This window comes from Saccopteryx bilineata, chromosome 7 (assembly GCF_036850765.1).
Source record: "Saccopteryx bilineata isolate mSacBil1 chromosome 7, mSacBil1_pri_phased_curated, whole genome shotgun sequence".
NCBI lineage: Eukaryota > Metazoa > Chordata > Mammalia > Chiroptera > Emballonuridae > Saccopteryx > Saccopteryx bilineata.
Window position 1 is genome coordinate 84,604,654 of NC_089496.1, and position 17,232 is coordinate 84,621,885.

A 17,232-nucleotide genomic window follows, 5' to 3' on the forward strand; every position below is an offset into this window, starting at 1 on the left:
AGGGAGCCCCCAGAGTAGAAGCCACTCCCTGAAGCCCCTCCCAACCCTCCACGAACTCTGCTGACAGCTCTCTTCCTCCTTCCTCTTCCAGAAAGTTCCTTGCTATCCCATCCGTGGAGCAGCTGTGTTGCCATCCCCATTGCTCATTTCAGCTCTGTCAGCCCAGAACCTCCCCTCCCTTACTACCAAAACTCAGAGAAGTAAAAGCTGAGTTAAATAACCATTCCTTGCCTGACCTGTGGTGGCGCAGTGGGTAAAGCGTCGACCTGGAATGCTGAGGTCGCCGGTTCGAAACCCTGGGCTTGCCTGGTCAAGGCACATATGGGAGTTGATGCTTCCTGCTCCTCCTCCCTTCTCTCTCTCTGTCTCTCTCTCCTCTCTCTCCCTCTCTGTCTTTCTCTCTCCCTCTCTCTCCTCTCTAAAAATGAATAAATAAAATTAAAAAAAAATAGAAACACAACATACCAAAAATAAATTATAAAAAAAAAGTTATAAAAAAACCCCAAAAAACCATTCCTTCCTTAAGTGCTTACAGGGTCTGCAGACTACTCAGCAGGCTGTTCAAAAGACTGTCCAAGAGGCGCTTCTGACATTGCCAGGAGATCTGGAACATCCTTTCCAGCCTGGGGACTCAGTCTGGGTAAAGAAGTACACCACCCAAGGACTGACTCCCATGTGGGCGGGTCCACACACCGTGAACCTGACCACTCCCACTGCTGCCAAGGTAGAAGGCATACCCTCCTGGGTTCACCAGAGCCGGCTGAAGCCTGCAGTCCCAGCAGAGACACCCTTGTGGACAGCAAAGACTGACCCCGCCAACCCTTGTAAGTTGACCCTGAGAAGGACAGCATGCCCTGCTCCAGCCACAAACTGGAAGCTGGTTGGTCTACATACGGCTAATACATGAAGAAACTCACTGAGGACCTCCTTTTAATTAGACTTTGAGGAAGGAGGGAAACTGAGGTCAAATGAAAGCCAGAACAAGTTGTCTTCAGGTTTGATGCATGTACTGCTGTGAGTCATACAGAAGGGAGGTATAAGTCCCTTTGCTAGAAGGGAAGCCACAATGTAAATGGGAAATATATATGTGCTTACACTTAACCTATGATTACTAGCTACTTAGAGGGAGGATATCTCCAAAAGGAAGTATACTTTAAACTAAAATTACTTATTGCCAGCTTGGTTGTCACTAAAGGTTAAGAATTTTAAAACTAAGAGTTCTGACGAAAAAGGAATTATATGGTTTTGATAATAAAAGGTATAAAATATAGAAATATTAATACTTTTGAAAGAAAAAGGAAGAAAGTTTATAAAAATTAAGGGTTTATATAAGTTGCAGAAGGTTTGTACAGGTTGTAAGAAATTAATCAGTAGCATTTGCTTCTTCAGTTGACTGTATTACTATTAATGAAAACATCAAGTCTACCTGTTAAATATCTGTTTCATGTTATAGACTGATGTTCCTACTCAACCGCCTCATGCACCTCGTTAAAATGAGTCAAGGATCTGACTCAGGATATGGAACCAGTGGGGAATGTGGTAAGTTGCCAAAGAACTGTAAAACTTAGTATTGGCAACGCCATTTTAAAGAGGAAAAATCAGGCTTCTTGCCCCCCCTCCTTTCTTTAGAGAGTGGAGGGAGAAGGATGTGGGAGCTTCCTGGCTTACAAAGACAACTGGGTCATTTAGTTTAACTATAGTTCTCTGAAAGAATAAAGGTTATCTGAAGAACTTCCTTTCCCTTTCAATAAGAGACAATATTTATATATCCTACACTGATTTTAACTCTCTCTTCCTTTTTGGAATCCTGAGAGTAACATAAACCTCTAGACCAGTGGTCCCCAACCTTTTTTGAGCCACGGACTGGTTTAATGTCAGAAAATATTTTCACAGACCGGCCTTTAGAGTGGGACGGATAAATGTATCATGTGACCAAGACAAGCGTCAAGAGTGAGTCTTAGATGGATGTAACAGAGGGAATCTGGTCTTTTTTTTTTTTTACAGAGACAGAGAGAGAGTCAGAGAGAGGGATAGACAGGGACGGACAGACAGGAATGGAGAGAGATGAGAAGCATCAATCATCAGCTTTTCATTGCAACACCTTAGTTGTTCATTGATTGCTTTCTCATATGCGCCTTGACTGCGGGCCTTCAGCAGACCAAGTAACCCCTTGCTCGAGCCAGCGACCTTGGGTCCAAGCTGGTGAGCTTTTACTCAAACCAGATGAACCCACGCTCAAGCTGGTGACCTCGGGGTCTTGAACCTGGGTTCTTCCGCATCCCAGTCTGATGCTCTATCCACTGCACCACCGCCTGGTCAGGCAAATCTGGTCATTTTTTAAAAATAAAACATCATTCAGACTTAAATAGAAATAAAATAGAAATAATGTAAGTTATTTTTTTAAAGATTTTATTTATTCATTATAGAAAGGGGAGGGAGAGAGAGAGAGAGAGAGAGAGAGAAGGGGGGAGGAGCAGAAAGCATCAACTCCCATATGTGCCTTGACCAGGCAAGCCCAGGGTTTTGAACCAGCAACCTCAGCGTTTCCAGGTTGACACTTTATCCACTGCGCCACCACAGGTCAGGCTAATGTAAGTTATTTATTCTTTCTCTGTGGACCGGTACCAAATGGCCCACGGACTGGTACTGGTTCGCGGCCCGGGGGTTGGGGACCACTGCTCTAGACAAAGGAATGGGAGGTAGACACTAAAAGATTTGTGAATGTCTTTGATATGTAAAATGACATCACTATTGTGTTACCTTGTAAGCTTTAATATGTAGGAATGTTTTTTATAGATCCTATAGACGAATGTTATAAGAGTGTTAATAATTAATTATTGTATTATGCTCCCCCTCCTTTTCCCCCAACCTATATGTGATCAAGTCTATATAACTAGCTACAAGACTATTTTTGGGACACACGATTTGGGTTAGCTATACCCCGTGTAAGTCATATGCAGCCAGCTTATTAATAAATCTCCTCCTAAAGATTCTTCTGTATCCTGCCTTGGTGTCTCTATGTAAACCCACGGAATTAAGGTACGCTACTTTATAACAAATGAATGAGCTTGTGTTTGGAGCCCAGCTACCTTCCCTGCTCTGGGCAGAGGGGTTGCAATTGGAAGGAGAAGCTTGGCATGTGTGACCAGCTCTGCCAGACCCCAACCCTGCTCCCAGACGCACAGGGGTCATCTCAGTCTCTGCTGCATCCTCCAGGGTTGCCAAGGAGATGGCAAAGGAGGAATGGGCTTGGGGGGGGGGGGCGCAGACACCCAGGGACATGTGGCGAGTGTACCAAAAGCTCACTTTCTGCAACGAAGTACCTTTAGACCTCAGGTAACCCAGCCAGTAGGTGACCACCCAGGTGCTGAACTCTAGGCTGGGTCTGACTCCAAGTTCCTTGGTCTCAGGACTGTAGGCAGCAGAGTGACCACTCAGAGCCTGGGCACATGTTGGGGACTGGAGCACGCTGGCCTAAGGGCTGCAGTGCCCTGTCCCTACCCTGCGGCTTGGAGAACAGAGATCACTGAGGATTTCATCACCTCCCCATTAGTAATATCCCACTGCGAGGGAGGGGTGTTGTAGGGGACCCTGCAAATATCTGGCCTCTGCGAGCCTAGGCCAGCTTCTGGACCCTCCTTCCAGCTCCTCTGGCCAGACTGGGCCTCTGGCACATGTCCACCTGCTTCTCTGTCCCTCTCTCAACCTCTTCACTACAGAGGTTTACAAATGCCCCTTTCCTTCTGTAAGAAATTTCCTTCTGGACCTGTGGTGGCGCAATGGATAATGCGTCGACCTGGAAATGCTGAGGTCGCCGGTTCGAAACCCTGGGCTTGCCTGGTCAAGGCACATATGGGAGTTGATGCTTCCAGCTCCTCCCCCCTTCTCTCTCTCTGTCTCTCTCTCTCCTCTCTAAAAATGAATAAAGAAAAAAAAAAAGAAAAAAGAAATTTCCTTCTGTAAGAACGGCCCTTTCGTGGCCATTCACATGCAGGTTCTCATTCAATTCAGAACCACGGTAAAGAAACAGCAGAGTCGGAGGATAGTGCACCATTCTGTTTATTGGTGTCTCACCAAGACAGGCAAGCCACAAGAAAAGCCAAGCAGAAAACCTGCTTTCCCCATGGAGGGCAAGGGATCAGGGAGGGGAGAAAGAAGAAATCCTCCTGCACCTCTCGGTGATGGGGCAGAATCTCCCTTCCAGTAAACATTAGCAAGGCAGCGGCCCCTCCCGATCAGGAAGGCCAACCGCAACCTCACAGACCACTGTATCTGGCGTTGCCCAGCCCCCAATGCAAACCACAAGCGAGCAAACAAATATCATATTTACAAACTTATTTGACCAACACCTTCCCACAGCAGTGGCACCAACTGCCATCATGTTCTGAGCACGTCTCCAGGCCGCACTGCCCCAGCACTTCATGTGTGTGAACACCCCTGATTCTTGCATTGACCGTAGGCCAGGGGTCCCCAAACTACGGCCTGCGGGCCGCATGCGGCCCCCTGAGGCCATTTATCCGGCCCCCGCCACACTTCCGGAAGGGGCACCTCTTTCATTGGTGGTCAGTGAGAGGAGCATAGTTCCCATTGAAATACTGGTCAGTTTATTGATTTAAATTTACTTGTTCTTTATTTTAAATATTGGATTTGTTCCTGTTTTGTTTTTTTACTTTAAAATAAGATATGTGCAGTGTGCATAGGGATTTGTTCATAGTTTTTTTTATAGTCCGGCCCTCCAGCGGTCTGAGGGACAGTGAACTGGCCCCCTGTGTAAAAAGTTTGGGGACCCCTGCTAGGCAATGCTATTACTGCCCTCATGTCACCAGGAGGAAAAGGAGGCCTAGAGAAGTTAAACAGTCTCTTCAAGAGAACACAGCTGGCAGGCGGTGGCTGCAGAATTTGGACCCAGGCAGTGCGGTCATTGTGCCTCCCCTTGCATGGCAGCCCAGGGAGTGGGAACTGTTAGCTCACCCATTTTGCAGAGAGTGGACCTAAATATTTTACCCAAGGTTGACGAGGAGGGGGACCCAGTGTCCGACAGTCCTGCAGACCTCAGCCCCTTCTCCTAGACCAGGCCCTCGGGGCTGACCTTCTCCCTCCTGTCACTCATGCGCCCCAAGGGCCTCAGGCTTCCCTGCAAGCCCCGAGAACACGGCCCTCAGCACCCCTTCCCCACCACTGTCCCTGAGCTGTGGGGGCTTCCGGCCCTCTGCCCGGGTTTTTTTTTTTTTTTTTTTTTTGTATTTTTCTGAAGCTGGAAACCGGGATAGACAGTCAGACAGACTCCCGCATGCACCCAACCGGGATCCACCCAGCACGCCCACCAGGGGGTGATACTCTGCCCCTCTGGGGCGTCGCTCTGTTGCAACCAGAGCCACTCTAGCGCCTGGGGCAGAGGCTGAGGAGCCATCCCCAGAGCCCGGGCCAACTTTGCTCCAATGGAGCCTCGGCTGCGGGAGGGGAAGAGAGAGACAGATAAGAAGGAGAGGGGGAGGGGTGGAGAAGCAGATGGGCGCTTCTCCTGTGTGCCCTGGCTGGGAATCAAACCCAGGACTTCTGCACGCCAGGCCGACGCTCTACCACTGAGCCAACCGGCCAGGACCACCTCTGCCCGGGTTTTTCTGCTGAAACATGAAAGGGAAGTGCTGCCCAGAGAGCACGGAGACCGAGCTCCGAGCAGCCGGTCTGAGTCCCGGCTCCCCCACCTCCTGGCTGCACGTCTGGGGCCAGCCCAGGTTCTCCGTTACACAAGTCATAGCTACCATGGCCCTACAGCTGATACCGGCTCTACTGTTCCCTCAGTCTGCGGGCTTGCTCTCTCCCAATTCTGCAGTGAGACACTGGCAGGGTCATCTGACAGGCAAATCACTTCACTGGGCTGTGCGGGCACAGAGGTAAATGAGGTGGCCCACACTCAGGTGCTCATGGTCACAGTAACTAGGAGCCAAGGCAGACGTGGGTGCCCCACCCAGAACCAGAGCGCCCTGATGGAAAACCTACACCCACCAGTGACTGCTGGGCTCACGTGTGCAGATAACCAGAGATGCACAGAATCCCCTCAAACACTCGCAGCCCATGGAGGACACAGGGGAAACCAGCAAACAAAATCTCCATTCCTTCATGCACCGAGTGCATGCTGGGAGCTGACCATCTGCTGGGGATACTACAAAGACTCACACGCCAGCTTACATAGTTGTTGGAGGGCAGTACTTCCAAAGAGATGTGCAAGCTCAGAGAAGCAAGTGACCAGCTCTGACTGACAGGCGGAGAGGAACTCCAAACAGTCCTGAAAAGTCAGCACTTACCGGACAGAAAAGGGAAATAAGGGAAGTACGTTCTAAGCAGTGGGAACAGCATATGCAAAAGCCCAGAGGCAGGAAGGAGCAGGCTGTTGGGCTGGGGGGGGGTGTCACAGTTTGGTATGGCTGGTATGTGTCTACAGGAGCTTTTAGCTTAATTCCCCCCTTAATTGTGTGTGGGATTTAGGAACTCACTTCTGAAGAATAGACTCTGACAGAAGTGATGGATGATTTCCGAGACTAGATCATAAAAGATCCTTTTATGTATATAGTTTCCTCCTTACTCTCAGATCACTCTCTGGGAGGAGCCAGCCATAATGTCATCAGGACACAAGCAGCTCTCTGGAGAGGCCCGCATGGAGGGGAACTGAGGCCTCCTGCCAATGGCCAGTGCTGGCTTGCTAGCAATGTGTGTGAGTCATTGTGGGAGTAGACTCCCCAGCCCCCCAGCAGGCTTCCAGATGATACAGCCTGCTCAGTGTTTGTGATGTTGAAATCCTAATGCCCGATGTGATGGTATCAGGAAGTGGGGGCTTTGGGAAGTGCAGGGGTTATGAAGGTTGAGTACCTCCCCCCCCCCCATAAATGGCATTAGTGCTCATAAGAGTTCTAAGAGACCGTCTCTGTCCCTTCCGCCAGGTGAGGCCACAGCCAGGACGCAAACCCTCACCAAACATCACACCTTTTGGTACCTGGATCCTGGACTTCCCAGACTCTAGAACTGTGATAAATATTTATTATCTATAAGCTACTCAGTTTATGGAATTCTTGTGATAGCAGCCCAAATGGACTAAGCCCAGCCCACATCAAGAATGCAATCTCGCCCTGGCCGGTTGGCTCAGCGGTAGAGCGTCGGCCTAGCGTGCGGAGGACCCGGGTTCGATTCCCGGCCAGGGCACACAGGGGAAGCACCCATTTGCTTCTCCACCCCTCCGCCGTGCTTTCCTCTCTGTCTCTCTCTTCCCCTCCCGCAGCCAAGGCTCCATTGGAGCAAAGATGGCCCGGGCGCTGGAGATGGCTCTGTGGCCTCTGCCTCAGGCGCTAGAGTGGCTCTGGTCGCAACATGGTGACGCCCAGGATGGGCAGAGCATCGCCCCCTGGTGGGCAGAGCATCGCCCCTGGTGGGTGTGCCGGGTGGATCCCGGTCAGGCGCATGCGGGAGTCTGTCTGACTATCTCTCCCTGTTTCCAGCTTCAGAAAAATTAAAAAAAAAAAAAAAAAAAAAAAAGAATGCAATCTCGTGGAGAACCGCAAGCAGAGCCACCCAGCCACCCACAGAAACTTTGAAATAATAAACGTTTATTGTTCTGGAGGCCACTATATTTTGTGGTACTTGGCTACACTACAATTAACGAGTAAAACAGGTGCTTTAAGGGAATGATCCGAGAGAGAGGAGAGGCTTAGAAGCTGTGCTGGAGAGCGTGGTCCTGACCCAAAAGCATGAGGACCCCCTGAGGGATTTTGAGGAGGGCAGGACATGAACGAGCTGCAATAGGTTAGACACGTGGCTCCATCACTTCCCTCTTTGGGCTTCAATTTGCTCATTTGTCCAATGCATAGGCTGGGCCAAATGATCTCCTCGTCTCCTCACCAATGTGTGCCCACCACATGCCAACTGCTTCAAGACCTGGCAAGTGAGGTGCTTGGCTCTTTAGTGCATCTGAGATCCCAGGGAGGAGGTGAGGGAATGGGGGGGCCCACTGCTGACAGTGTGACCTGAGAGGCCTGGGATGAGAGAGGACAGACCCAGCTACCCCTGCTCCTACCCACAGGGAATCGGGGGGAACAGAGTACAGTGCTGAGGACAAGGCGAAGGCAGAAAGGCAGTGGCCAAGAGACGTCTCCGGAGTCAGGAACATGGAGGCTGCCCAGAGGGTGGGGGCCTCCAGCGGGACTCTCAGCTACCCCTGCTCCTACCCACAGGGAATCGGGGAGAACAGAGTACAGTGCTGAGGACAAGGCGAAGGCAGAAAGGCAGTGGCCAAGAGACGTCTCTGGAGTTAGGAACATGGAGGCTGCCCAGAGGGCGGGGACCTCCAGCGGGACTCGCGACTGGGCCCCCGCCAGCAGCTGTCCCTGTGGCTAAGCCTGGGAGAGAACTCTGGGCTGGAACTCACATCCATTATTCCATTTCATCCTCACCACAACCTTGCAAGGAAGGTTTTCTATTTGTATTGATTGGTTTATTGATTTAAGCCAACCTTGTTCCAGAAAGGCTTTGAGGTGGCTTATAGGGATTTATAAAACAGCAAGAGAGCAGGAGTGGAAAGTGGAACAAAGAGAAGAAGAAAAATCAACGATAGATACCAAGCATGCAGCACCAGTGGCCACACACCTGCCAGGTCCAGGCAGGGCACGGCTCTAGGATGTCTGAGAACCGACATGGAAGGGAGAAACGGGTCAGTTAACAGCACCCCCAGTACATGTATGAACTTAAAAGGACCAGTTTCTCTAGTATAGCTATTTGGGGCACTAAGATGAGACAAGAATTTCCCCAGGGGTCTTTATAAAAAATGACAGTGTGGCCTAATCAATAACACCAGCTCCTTACAATAAATGGGTTTCAAGTGTCTGCTTCTTCTATTAGCATCGCATCAGGTATGGTTCAGGAAAAACAATTCTATAAAAACTCACACCAGGAGCTAAGTGGGAGGGAGGGGGCAGGAACAGTCTGTGCAAAAACAGGAGACATCACGGTAGAGTCTGGCATGGTCCAGGAGCAGTAGGGTTTGCCCGGAAAGAAAGGTGCTGAGGAGAGGTGTTGGCAAGAAAAAGCCTTGCAGGCCAGAGAGAGTGGCTGGTTAGACCAAAGAGGGGTGTATCTGATGGTCTTTTAGGCACTGCTCGGGGCCACCAAAGCTTACAGAGGAAAGACGCTGCCCCTGGGCATACAGGTCGTACAACAAACACCAAGAGCCAGTCCAAGAGGAGAGGGCCCAGGGATGCAGGTGGAGCTGAGCTGACTGGGAAATCCAGGCCTAGCCCCTGGGCCAGGCCACAGCAGTGAGCAGCTCATGGTGTTTAAATGAATAAGGAACACTGAATTTTTATTTTTATTTTTTTGTATTTTTCTGAAGCTGGAAACAGGGAGGCAGTCAGACAGACTCCCGCATGCGCCTGACTGGGATCCACCCGGCATGCCCACCAGGGGGCGATGCTCTGCCCATCTGGGGCGTCGCTCTGTCGCAACCAGAGCCACTCTAGTGCCTAGAGCAGAGGCCAAGGAGCCATCCCCAGCGCCCGGGCCATCTTTTGCTCCAATGGAGTCTCGGCTGCGGGAGGGGGAAGAGAAAGACAGAGAGGAAGGAGAGGGGGAGGGGTGGAGAAGCAGATGGGTGCCTCTCCTGTGTGCCCTGGCCGGGAATCGAACCCGGGACTTCCACACGCCAGGCCGACGCTCTACCACTGAGCCAACCGGCCAAGGCCAAGAACACTGAATTTAAGACCCTGGAAGAGGCCAACCTCTAAACTAGAGGAGAACAGGTGAGCCTTGGAAATCTAAGAAAAATGCAGCGTGCTGGCAGCAGAGGGAGTCGTGGAAAGAGCCTGGCTCTGCAATGAGAAGGCTCTAGGTTCAATTACTGCTTCTACCATTCACTAGCCACGGTCCCCAGGAAGTTATGCACCTGAGAGCTAGAATTTCTCTGTTTGTGAAACAGGGATAAAAATACCTACCACACCGGGATTTAGAGAAGATTGAGTTCATGTATTTAAGCATCTGTCCTTTTACCTCCATTTGGCAAATTTTGAGATATGCTAGCTTTTGTCCTTCCCTAAGTACAGTCTGCCTAAAGCTCTCCTAAGGTTCCGACTATTGTTTCCAGCTCCCCTCTAGGGGGCGCTAGAAGCCTTCTCTGGTCTTGGATGTTCTCTCTGCTATATGGTAACCCAAAACAAAGCTACCTCCCACCTCTGCCCAGTTGACTTCCTACCTGGTCAACAATTGTTTTGTGCTTTCCAAACCACAGTCTCTCATATCTATTTTCACCCAGTTGACATGAAAACCCAAAAGACACCACCTACCTACACATTTTCCCAGTCCTTGAGCCCCCAGTATCTCCCTCACACTTAGTCATTTTCACCCCACCCTCCTTCCATAGCGACCTCGTCAGAGGTCCTGAAGCCAGGGGTATGTCAAGGCAGAATGAGATATACTGAGAGAGGCCATCCTGGAGGAGGCCGGGAGGTTCTGGAGCTGGAAGGACAGCAGCTGGCAGCCTGGTCCTGGCCAGGGGTCAGTGAAGGGCGCAGAGCCATGGGACAGCAGAGGCTCAGAAGGGAGTCCCAGGCAGAACAGTGAAAAGCAGACTCCGAGAGCAAGGACCCAGCCACCAAAGGGACAGGACCTGAGAGAGAAACACAGGCCCGAGGACAGATTGTAGGGGATGAGGTCCTAGATTGCTGACAAGTTCCCAGGTGATGTTCACACCGCCGCCAGGAAGCACACACCAAGAGGCCAGGGTGTAAAGGAGAAAGCCCACAGCTGAGTGTTACAATAAAAATGTGGATTCAACAAGCCCTGACTCTCCCACTTAAATCATATGGTCTTAGGTGAGTCACTTAATATCTTTGACCTTGATTTTCTCTTCTACAAAATGAGAGAGAGAGAAATAGCACCTACTTTTCAGGATCTGAAATGACAAGTGCTATGTGTCTTGTCCCTGCCTGCACCTCCACTTATACTATGTCCCTTCAGTTCCTCAAATCCTCCTGCCACAGGACCTTTGCACTTGCTCTCCCCCCTGCCAGGAATACTCTTTCACTCTTCCGCCAGTACACTTCTATTCATCCTTCACACCTCTGTCTACAGACATCTCTGCTGACCACTCCCTCTGCTAAAAGCTTGCAGGACGTCTCATACATTTCCTTCCCTTTTTTTAAAAAAAGATTTTATTTATTGATTTTCAGAGAAAGGAGAGAAAGAGGAGGGAGGAACGAGAAGTTATCAATTCAGTTGCTTTAGTTGTTCATTGATTGCTTTTCGTATGTGTCTTGACTGGGCAAGCCCACGGTTTCGAACCAGCGACCTCAGCACTCCAGGTCAACACTCTATCCACTGCGCCACCACAGACCAGGCTGCTTTTCCTTCTTAGCACTAATCAAGTTGTAATGAAATACTGGTATATCGCGCATAATGAAATAGTTATGTTTGGTTAATTAACATCTTCTCCCCCTCCAGACCACTACCTCCCAAGATCACTGTCTCTTTTGCTCCCCATCTTCTCCCTGGACCCCACATATTGCAGGAGCTCAGTAATTTTTAGCTGAATTGAACTAAAGTGGACCCTTACATGATTCTCTTGCTCCAATCCCTCTGCATTTTCCCGACCCAAACTAGCAGTCAGGACCGGCTGTGCAGCTGAGAGAAGGCGGGGGCCTGGACGAGGGCTCTGAAAGGGGCGGGGAGCGCCGGAGAAGCACTTGTTGTCCCTATTGATGCAATCAGCCCTGCCCTGCCCCTCACGTGTCTCTACTGAACATTAGTAACTGGACATCCTCGGGTGGGTCGAGGCGGCATCAGCAGCATCAGCAGGGAGGTGTGGGCAGCCCCTGCGCAAGGTGAGTGACTCTTCTGGGAAGAAAGGGAGCTGGAGCCCCTGAGAGTCCACTCTGAGGGGCTTGGAGTAAGGGGCCCTGCAAGCAAAAATCCCCAGCCCAAACCCCACCACCAAGACCAAGGTCCGTGAGGGGCAAACTGCTGCCAGTGGCAGCCTCCCTGGGTCTGGGAGCACTCGGGAGACCCCAGCCAGGGTCCTTCCCCCAAAGAGAAGGGGGCAACCCGGCCCACACGCTGACCTGGGCACCATCCCAGGCACCCCGCTCCTGCCGCTCCTCTTCCCGGACACTCTGCCAAGCCTCCCAGCCTCTGCCAGGGCTGGGGGAGGCAGAGGCTGGAAAGCTGAGGTCAGGACCCCATGTTCTCACTGCTAATCCTCTTCACGCTCTAACCAGATTGGGTTGTGCTGGCCAGCCGGCGCTGTGGGGATCAGCGGGGACTCAGCCGGGGCTGCTGGGCACCAGCCAAGGCCAGACTCAGCCCTTGGCTGCTGCCGCCTGCGCAGCTGCCCCGCTACAGAACAAGCTCAGGGCCTGCCTCACAAGCCACGTGGCAGCGGGCCTGTCCCCTCGTCCCCCTGGTTACCCTGTGCCCACCCAGCGTGGGACCTGGCCAGGAGGGAACTGTTCCACTACAGCTTGACCGTTCCAGGCCACCTCACCTGGGACTTCCTTGTGGTGAGACTGTCCAGTGAGACTCAGCCCAGAGCAGACAGAGCTGGCCATGAATTCCCCCCAGCTCAGGAGCCTCAGGCAGCTTCCCCAGCCCCTGGGGCCTCAGTCTCCTCCGTACAGTGGGGATAACCGTGGGTCGCGGAGTTTAAGGCTGTGTGTGGTACGCCAGCAGGGCTGACGGAGTCGGCTGCCATCGCTCATATCTTATCATTGTCGTTATGAGGCTCTAAGGTGGAGGGGGGTGGTGGGGAGAAAAATCCAGACGGGGAATCAGGAGGGTGCAGCTCAAGGCCGGCTCCGACACCAGCCCCTTCATGAGGTTGGACAGAACCTGCACTAGCTCCCTGCACCTCCATCTCCCCTCTTAACAAAGCTGACCTCCCAGTGAGGTGAGGGTTCAATCACACACAATGTGCAGCCCCGCTGGGCAGCCGGCGCAGGGCAGCCTGACACTGCTGCTGCCGTGAGTGCCGCCCAGCACCCCAGGGCAGCCGCTCGGGCCCCTGCACCGGCAGCGGTTGAGTCGCCCAGGAGTTCATCAGAAACGGACTTGCTGGCCCCACTACTGATTAAGACTCTGCATTTGAGCATATTAAGATTTGAGAAGTGCTGCATTGAACAGAGGGAAGGTTTTTTGTTTGTTTGTTTGTTTGTTTCCAAATGTGATGAATTTAACGATACAAATTTACAGAGTCAAGAAACTGATTAAGGCCTGACCTGTGGTGGCGCAGTGGATAAAACGTCAACCTGGAAATACTGAGGTTGCCGGTTCAAAACCCTGGCTTGCCTGGTCAAGGCACATATGGGAGGTGATGCTTCCTGCTCCTCCCCCTTCTCTCTCTCTCTCATTCTCTCTCTCTCTCTCTCTCTCTCTCTCTCCCCCTCCCCTCTCTAAAATGAATAAATAATAAAAAAATTTAAAAAAAAGAAATTGATTAAAACCTAAATAGGATAAATTCAGAGAAAACCACCGTTAGACATATAATGAACAAAATTCTAATATACCGCACATGCCATGAAGCAGTAGTGTTAACATTTCTCCTCCTCTACAAGGCCCCTGGGTTTATCACAGGAGACCTGTCAGGGTGGACACCCAGCCTCTTTTGCAATTCTGCTATGTTCCTTTTTAAGACTTGAACCGAATTTCAATGCAGTCTTCTCTTCTCCTGCCAGAGCTGAGGAGTTCTTTTTTTAAAAAAAATTTTATTGGCCCTGGCCAGTTGGCTCAGCGGTAGAGCGTCGGCCTGGCGTGCGGGGGACCCGGGTTCGATTCCCGGCCAGGGCACATAGGAGAAGCGCCCATTTGCTTCTCCACCACCCCCTCCTTCCTCTCTGTCTCTCTCTTCTCCTCCCACAGCCATGGCTCCATTGGAGCAAAGATGGCCCGGGCGCTGGGGATAGAGTGGCTCTGGTCGCAGCAGAGCGATGCCCCGGAGGGGCAGAGCATCGCGCCCTGGTGGGCAGAGCGATGCCCCTGGTGGGCGTGCCGGGTGGATCCCGGTCAGGCGCATGCGGGAGTCTGTCTGACTGTCTCTCCCCGTTTCCAGCTTCAGAAAAAAAAAAAAATTTTGTTGATTTTAATTTATTGTGCTTACATAGATTCAAGTGTCCCACCAAATATATCTCCCTTCCCCCACCCCTGTGTTCCCCTTGATACCCCCTTTGCCCCTCCCCAACGCCCTCCCCCCCTACCCTCCAGGATTTGCTGTCCTGCTCTCTATAACGCTGTGTTGGGGGTATATATAATTTCACTAATCTCTTTCCCTTCTCTGGTCCCATCCTCTCCTCCCCTTTCCCTCTGTCCGCTTTCCCTCTGGTCCCTTTGATCCCGCCTCTGCCTCTATTCTGTTCCTCAGTTCACATTGTTCATTAAATTCCTCATGTGAGTGAGGTCATACGACATTTTTCTTTCTTTGCCTGTTTTATTTCATTTAGCATAATAGTCTCCAGGTCCATCCATGTTGTCGCAAAAGGTAGGATTTCCTTCTTTTTTGTGACTGCATAGTATTCCATTGTGTATATGTACCACTGCTTTTTAATCCACTTGTCCACTGATGGACACTTGGGCTGTTTCCAGATCTTGGCTATTGTGAACAATGCGAACAGAGGGAAGTTTACAAACGTTCTCTTGTCCCAGCTACGGCTAAAGCAAACTGGGTTGTGGCCTCTGTTCCCAGCCAGCATTTCAAAACAGGAAGCTGAGGCCCCAACTCTTATTCTTGGGGGGGGGGGGTGTTTAAGGAGAGACTTGGACACAGACAACCCCACTGGGTAGGGAAGGGGGAAGAGCAGTTTGTCACTGGTCACTGGTGGTGGCCACTGAACAGAGGTGGGATTCAGGAGGGGGAGCAATGGTGACTACTACATTAGCACCCATGCCCCCTCTGCGTTCCTGCTGGGGCTGGGGGCAGAGGGACACTGCCTGAGAAAGCACTGGTAAGAACCAGGATGTGGCAATCAGCTCCTTTGCGAAGGTCAGTAGTTATCACTCCTGCAAGGGGCTAGAGGATGCACTTTCACGGGACAGGTTGGTGGTAACCCCTGGGTGGACTGCCAGGGTGCACACCCTCTGAGTGCTCCTGGGGTCTGATGAGACCCTCCCTTCCTTCTCTCTGCCTGTCCTACGAGCCTTCCATCAAATCCTGCCCTTCCTACCAGGAGAGAAAGTAATTCTACAATTACCTCTCCCTGCCCTGCTCTCCCCAGCCCACAAGACATTCAGGAGCCCCTGACCTACCTGTGTGGGTGGACTGCATGTGCGTACACCTGTCTCTATTTTTTTTTTCCAAGGGAGAGGAGAAAAGATAGAGAGACAGATTCCCACATGTGCCCGACTGGGATCCACCCAGCAACCCCATTTGGGGCCAATGCTCTGCCCATCTGGGGCCATGCTCATAACCAAGTTATTTTTAGCGCCTGAGGTAGAGGCTCCACGGAGCCATCCTCAGTGCCTGGCACTGATGCCCTCAAACCAATTGAGCCATGACTGCGGGACAGGAAGAGAGAGAGAGAAAGAGAGAGAAGACTGGCACGTGGGAGGTAACAATCAATTGCACTGCTGGCAAGGCTTCAAACTACCCCCCCATACTAATTGCTGGGTGGTCCAGCTCTGTCTCCTCTCCTTAACCTTTTGAGTGGTACGAACGTTCATGTACATCCTCACTCAAAGGGTTAACAAAAAACTCACACTCAAAGGGTTAACCACCTCTTCCCCTACTAGGCTAGTTATAAGATTCATGGAATTAAAGCTCACACATGCTCTGTGAGGTCTTGAGATTTTTTTTAAAATGTTGAACATTCAACGTTTTTTTCTGAAAATTCCTGGTGTCCAAACTCCTGTAGGTGGTTTTTTATGTTGTTTTGTTTTGTTTTTAGTGAGAGAGGCAGAGAGAAAAACAGACAGACATACAGACAGGAAGAGAAAGAAATGAAAAGCATCAACTTCTAGTTGCAGCACTTTAGTTGTTCACTGATTGCTTCTTATATGTGCCTTGACGGGGGGGGGGGCTCCAGCTGAGCCAGTGACCCCTTGCTCGAGCCGATGACCTCATGGTTTGAACCTGGGTCCTGCATTGCCACCTGGCCAGGCTCCTGTAGGCACGTTTTGAAGGTGACACTATGGATGGTGGGATTTGAGCTTTGCAGGAGAAATGAGCTGGTCTGAGCACCCAGTGTGTGCCAGGCACTGTTGGCTGGAAAGATGCCCTCCCTCCCCTGCCCACCACACGACCCGAAGCCACACATCCTCCTGTGGCCGCCCCCTCCCTCCAGCCTGCAGAGTTAATGTTGCAGAAACCGCATTAGGAAGAGACATCAAGCAGCCCTGGATTGCAGCGCCATACAGCCACCTTGGGCAACATTTCCTCACACCAGGCTGTTTCTCATGCAGCTACCGAGCATCACTGCAATCAATTCCCAGGACAGAGATATCAGAGAGATGCACACACCCCACAAAGCAACTACCAGCTACCAAGCATCACTGCAATCAATTCCCAGGACAGAGATATCAGAGGAGATGCGCACACCCCACAAAGCAACTACAGGGCCATGCCAAGAAAAAGCTGCTCAGAGGCAGGAGGGAGTGGCTCGGGGACAGACAGGAGACACACATCATCAGCAGGCGCTGGTCTCAGCGACCAAAGCCAGAGCGCAGTGATGACAACAGAGTGGATGAAGAAGGATGCAGGCCCCTCTTAATCTGAGTGCCGGGCAAGGCCCTTACTGTATGTGACCACATGCACTGAGCCCCCAGAGAGCCACAGGCATTCTGCTGGGTCCTGGGGGAGACAAGGCTCTCATCCTAAAACTCCAAGTTGTGAGGATCAATAACTTTAGAGATTCCCAGTCCAGACACAAAGAGATGAGGGCAAGGGATTGGAGAGCAGCAGGGGAAAGAATCAAGATATAGAGAAAAGAACATGAGCTTCAGAGCCACACAAGCCTGGGCTGGACCCCATGCTCCACCACTGACGGCCTGGGTGACCTTGGGCATGAGCTTCAGAGCCAGACAAGCCTGGGCTGGATCCCATGCTCCACCACTGACTGCCTGGGTGACCGTGGGCACGTCACTCAGCCTCCCCGGGTCTGCTGGCTCACGTGGAAAAGGCTAATCAGAGCTCCTTGCTGAGTTATGGTGAGGACCGAATACCACATGTGCCATTTACATAAAGCCCAAAACGAATCTATGCAACAGAAGTCAGGA

General features: G+C 51.4%; 1 protein-coding gene across 1 annotated transcript in view; it reads right to left on the reverse strand.

Moving 5' to 3' along the window:
* Nucleotides 1–17,232, reverse strand: part of SLIT1 (slit guidance ligand 1) — a 200,288-nt gene that overhangs the window by 73,537 nt on the left and 109,519 nt on the right. The gene's annotated exons all lie outside the window — the stretch shown is intronic.